Here is a 6,152-nt window from a genome sequence, read left to right on the forward strand (position 1 = left end):
TTTTTTTGTAATATTTTAAATAAATATATGAATAAACTCAATAAAACAAATGAAATAAAAAATTTCACCGTTCATCAATAGATAATTTAATTTATATCACTTTTGTATCAATATTTTTATGTAAAAGAGTTAATTTTGGGACTTTCTTATATTAAGGGTTCCTGATCATGCTTACCTGTTGATAATAACAAGGGAGATCACGGGACTTTTCTGTGTTTGAACCCTGTTAGCCTCTCTATCTGAGCCAATAGAACCTTTAATAAGATATTAAATTTTTCTTATACAATTTACAAATACATTGTACAGTACTTCATAAAAATCAATTATAAAGATTAAGAAATAAATAAATGAATAAAATTTTATTTCAAATATATTAGTTTTTCAAACGGAAATTATTTCGTGTAAAAGCTATACAGATCGATAGCTAAACAGGTAGTTCAAAAGTCAGTTAATTATTGAGTGATTAAATTGTTGCCATATTATGTAAAAGAAAAACACACTGTTCTAAAAGATTTCTATTCAGAATTGTATCTTGCAACAAACGACACGGTTAACTGATTTTTGGACTACCCGCTATATAAAAGCACAAACAATATTTTTCCTTAAATTTCGGAATAACAAAGCATACGAATCAAAATTCATAATATTTTGGCAACTCGGCATTTAATTAGGACAATTTTGTATTTAATTAAATGCCAAGTTATTTTAAAAGACGCACCGGTTAAAATTATATCATTCATGTGATTAGAATGTTCGATCAATAGCAATTTTGATTAAAATTGTTTAACTAATAGTAATGAAATTCGACAGTTAATCTACCTGACTAGTGATAATTTAGACTAAGGTTATTTGGCCAATAGCAAATTTAGATTAAAATTATTTGGTCAATGATAATGAGATGGATAATTAACCAATGACAATGAAGATTAAAACCATATAAACCAATGACAATTTATTAAAATTAACATCATTTGTCCAATGATAATTTAGATGTCATATTATTTGACCAACGGCAATCAATTTTGCAATTGATGCATAAAGACTTTTTAACCAATAACGATATAAACTAAGATTATTTAACCAATAATAAATAAAAAGAGACAATTAACCAGTACGAACATTGAACCAATGACAACGAAGGCCGACAATTAACCAATAACGACTTGAGAATATTTAACCAATGACAATTTAACGCAACAATTTTCTTCAGCGTACAACAGATGGAGCCGTTGTGGCGTCGAAGGAGGACGCCATCTCGATGTGACGCCGCTTTAATTTTCCGTGCATCACACCAGACACCGACGACAGCGCCACGAACGTAAAGCGCAGCGTTCTATCAGTAACGAGTTCATTACGTTGCTGACGGTGCCTAATGTCAGTCACCGTATACTATGGACTTTCCTTCTTGCATTAGTTTACGTCTTACGAGACCAGACTGACATCAACAACTGTTCGGGACTACAGACTTACGTTACGTCACGTCTGAGGTGAGTTGTGTTAGGCTTAACGTCTTATGCCCCGAGCTGTTTTCTCTAGTAAAAGTACGTTAGCCCTAACGAACTAAATGCTTATTGCGACCTTAACTGGCTTAGGTTAATGAACTTCCTTAGTTAAAGATATACCATGTTGGTGTTTATTATTAAAAGATATGACTAGGTAAAGGTGGTGAGTCATAGCGTTAATCGAAAACTAGAGTATTACTGATAGGATTATGGCATCGATGTTATCCCTGGAAGGGGGCCGAGTTCTTTTTACCCATCATTCATTGCAGCCATTGTCCCTTGCAAGGGGGAGAAGGGTGTTATTGTCGTACGATTCTGTACAGAACTGAACATATTATCACACGGTCCGATCGGCCCGTTCGTGCGTTTGGCTTAACTCCGTCTACGTTTCGATTATATGAGGTCTAGATCGAATTTTTCCCCCCTCGTCTTCCTCCACCTCCTCCTCCTCTTCCTCCTTTTTTCCTTCTTACACCGTTTGGGAGAAATTGAAAAAGTGACGTAATCTGATATACCGTATAGGAGTTATATATCGATAAGGGGGTACTATAAAGTACCGAGCTTAAAGTCTGTGTTTTGTTGGAATGGTAAATGCGGAAAGGTGTCGAAATTTTCCAAGATGAGATTTTTTCCAGTTTTCTATAGGATTTAACGTGTTGATAATTGGGGGAAGTATAAACACACGAATGTAATATGGAGACATCCAAAGATTTCGGTTTAAACATCAATTTTCCTATTATGGACACAAATAATTCAGAAATAAAATAGAGTAGGAATATAATATCATGTAAAAAGTTATGAAATTAGAAAAATCCCAAATCCCTTAAATTAATAATATAAGGATAGGTGTTAAATTTATGTGAAACTAGTGGATTTATTGATGTTATGATGACACACTGTCTGAAATCTCTAACCATTAGTTAAGGTGCATTTGATGTTATGATTGTTAGATTATTATAATAATATAATGACTAGTGAAATTGCAAAGAATAAGGAATGACAGTTTAAATTAATGAGTAATAAAATTAATAAGGGGAGAGGAGTTTTTATAGGTAAACTCTGTTGATTGTTTCTCAAATAGGATGTCTCTCTCCTCTCTCTCTGTATGACTAAGCTATCTGTTTTCAGAAAGATTTGTCTAATATCTCTGCTTAGATAAAATGACTCTAATCTATGATTATGACTATATGAGTCTAACTTATCTATTTTTAGATAGATATGATTCTAATCTATAACTTCTCATACAGGATATTCTAATATATGAGTGTCCATTCTCAGATAGGATGACTCTAATCTATGACTCTTTTCAAGATAAGGTGAAGCCAGGTTAACTCTAAATCATGACAGAATGAAAAATTGTATTATAATATTAGTAGAGTATTTACACTTATAATTTTGAAAACTGTATTTTCAACTGTCCTATAATAGTGTATATATCGATATTATAGAATAACTGTGTTTCCAGAAATGCCAGGTGTTAACATGACTGACAGAAGGATTGTCAGGTGTTGAAATATTGTTCTGTTGATCATATTGAGTATGATTGATAAAACAGCGGAAATAGAACATCGAATATGACTGAGAAAATACCGGAAGCTTATATGACTGACGGCATTGGGAATATAGATTATGACAGTCGCAATACCGATTAATGATTATGACTGACAAACCCTGATGATGCCAGATTAATGATGCAGTGCAGGCGTAAGACTGACAGATTTTAATATATTTGACACTAGAACTGATATTTTGAGATGTTAACTGACAGAATTTTTTATCTCTCTAAAGATTAGTGAGGAAAATAACGCTTTGGAAAATTATAACTCTAAACAAGATTAAAATGTTGAGAACAAAAGATTTTTTCCCCTTCCTCTTCCCTTTACCCACTTTTACTGTTTAATAAATCCAATACAAGGGATAAATTACTTAATTTCCAAATTTCAATTAAGAATATTGATCCCGTCCATTTACTACACAAAGAAAATAATTACATATATTGTATAAGGCATTACGAGATTAATATCGTTAAAATGGTTGGTTTAACCATTAACGGTAATCTTATAATGGCAACCATTCGGTCAGTAATTTAATAACTTACGTCCTTCATTAGTCATTATGGAAGTTTTATGCCTCCATGTTAAGAGGCATAACGATTTTCTAATATAGGGCATAATTTTAAATGAAAGGCCCAATTTTTTTTATCTTAAAATTTAAAATTAATTTAAAAACTTTTAAGAGCTGAGTTGTCAAAGTTGAAGCATCAACAGGGATGTTGAGGAATTTATAAAGCATGCTAAGAAATTAGTTTTTTAATATAGGTTGACGCTTTTAGATATTAAATTGTTTTAAATAATTAAGATTTAGAAGTTTATTAGATCTTAAAATTGAGTTGTAACTTTAAATGTTATGGATTTTAGTTCATTTTAACATATAAAAATTTATATTTTTGAACAGCTATTTTTAGAAAGATATCCACAAGCTGTTTAATAAGATAAGGTTATTTAGGATAGTTTGTAATACTACATATTTCGTCAGTATTTTCAATATATGAAATATGTTATTGATTAGAAGGCCTCATTAAATACTCTGTAGGCATAAAATTTGAAGAGAAAAATCATTACAGTTGAATAATCTTCGGGATTATTTTTAGAGAATAAAAAAGTTATTTTTTGAAAGAATTGGGTTATTTTTGAATGAAAATTTGAAGATATTTCTGTAACTGTGGCATTTGTGTTTGTCCTTGTTTTGCCATTGAGACCTACTTATTTTTCCTCCACTTCAAACAATACTCTATCTGGCTAATTTGGATTGAAATAACAGGTCAATGCACCTGGTAACAAACTCTAGAAACACCTTTAAAGGAAATTAAATAGGACAAGAAGATTTTCTGAAGTTTTTAACATTAAAACATATTTATTTTTAAAATAATTTTATTAAATATTAAAATAAAGAATAAGAAATTCCAAGGAAAAGGTTTACTTTTGATAGAATCTGGTGATTGACAGACATGGACCGAGTTTGTATTCACCAGTTGTGTGTAGCTGACAAGGTTAGTCCTTATTTGCTAATGTATCAGAATTGTGTTTCGACTGACTAAATCGGTTCTTTGACAGAATAAAGTTGAATCTCAAACTGTAATCGTGATCCTTAGCATTTATCCTTTCAAATATTTTAACATTATCCAACCAAACGCACATCTACTTCCTATTTTTCATTATTTCTTTATTTGATTAAAGAAAAGGCGAAGATAAATCTAGAAAATTTTAAGATTTTCTAACGGATAGACGAGCCGATCTACTCTTAATTGTTCCCATTGCAAGTTAATAGCGTTAATTCTTAATTTACACTGTTTTGTTTTCGAATTGGTGAACAATTATCGGATTTAATTTTCTGGAAAAATTTAAGCGGCAGCAACTTAAAATAGTGTTTTATATTGTAATCCTATGCCAAATAAAATAAAATAACGCGAGTAAGGATTGATAAACTAATGCATCTTTCATAAATCCACACAATAAAATGAGTGACAGTTATCGACATAGATGTCATGTCGTTCAACATCCTTCATGTTAGTGTTATAAGAACCAGTCATATATAGAAAAAATGAATTAATGGTTATATCTTCTACAGTCGTGTGCACAATCTAAACATTTCTAAGCTACTATAACACTATATATTCGTAAGCTTGTATTGTAATTTGTTACTAGAACATTAGTTATTCGCAACTCTCTATTATATAATACAATAGTGTTGCTTATTCATAGATTATGTGAAGTTGTTAATATAAAACTGCCAACTCGTAGATTCCTATAAGGATGTTATAATAAAACACTTAGTTGTGGCATTCTCTAAGGCTATTATCACATCAGTACCCATTTGTAGATTTTTATTAGGATATAACTGTATTCACTAATCACTCTCGGATTCTATTCGAATGATACTATAAATGTAATCACTCGAAGATTCCTAGTGGGTATTTCAATCGTACATTCCTGTAAAGATGTTATTACAATACTACTCATGAAGTGACACGCACAAGGATTTTATCTTAACACAACTCACTCATAAGGATGCTACCATAATATTACTCATTCGTAGATACAAGGATATTATTACAACACATTCCAGATTCTATGGGCGATCCCATAGAACTCTAGACTAATCATAACTCTACTCACTCGTAAGCTCCCACAGTAACTACGCTGCCATATCACTATTTAATTCTTAAAATTCCAAACATAATTCTTCATCTCATTATCATATTACGCAACGAGTAAAGAACGAGACGTTTTAAATAAAAGAATCTTTTAATTCCAGGAAATATTTAAATAAACAAGCAAATAAATAGAACAATATTTACTTAAGAAATATTCGAGTAAATTTTGTTTGCTAAATTGTTCTCTTACAATTAATTTTCGTTTATAAAACTATTTTTAGAAGTGTTATTTCATTTTTTGAAAAATAAAAAAAAATAAAAATAAACTTTTGTTTTCTCAAAAATTCTCTCTCTCAAAAGAAATAAACGAACGAAAGTAAAAATTTTTAAATTAAAACTATAATGTATTTCATTTTATAAAACTTTAGTTTTTAATTATTTTGTTTAGCGAATTGTTTCTTCTTTCTTCTATTCTTTTTACCTTTTATTTTATTTAA

The 6,152-nt window shown here is 30.3% G+C and overlaps 1 long non-coding RNA gene across 1 annotated transcript in view; it reads right to left on the minus strand.

Moving 5' to 3' along the window:
• Window positions 1–5,778, minus strand: part of LOC111618347 — a 13,575-nt gene extending 7,797 nt beyond the window's left edge. Inside the window, exons 1-2 of the long non-coding RNA XR_002755566.1 lie at window positions 5,678–5,778; window positions 176–254 (exon numbers count right to left, since the gene is read on the minus strand). This is a non-coding gene — a long non-coding RNA (uncharacterized LOC111618347). The remainder of the gene's footprint in view (window positions 1–175; window positions 255–5,677) is intronic.
• Window positions 5,779–6,152: the final 374 nt, after the last annotated feature.

This window comes from Centruroides sculpturatus, unplaced genomic scaffold, assembly GCF_000671375.1.
Source record: "Centruroides sculpturatus isolate CEXI.00-Female unplaced genomic scaffold, Cexi_2.0 scaffold189, whole genome shotgun sequence".
NCBI lineage: Eukaryota > Metazoa > Arthropoda > Arachnida > Scorpiones > Buthidae > Centruroides > Centruroides sculpturatus.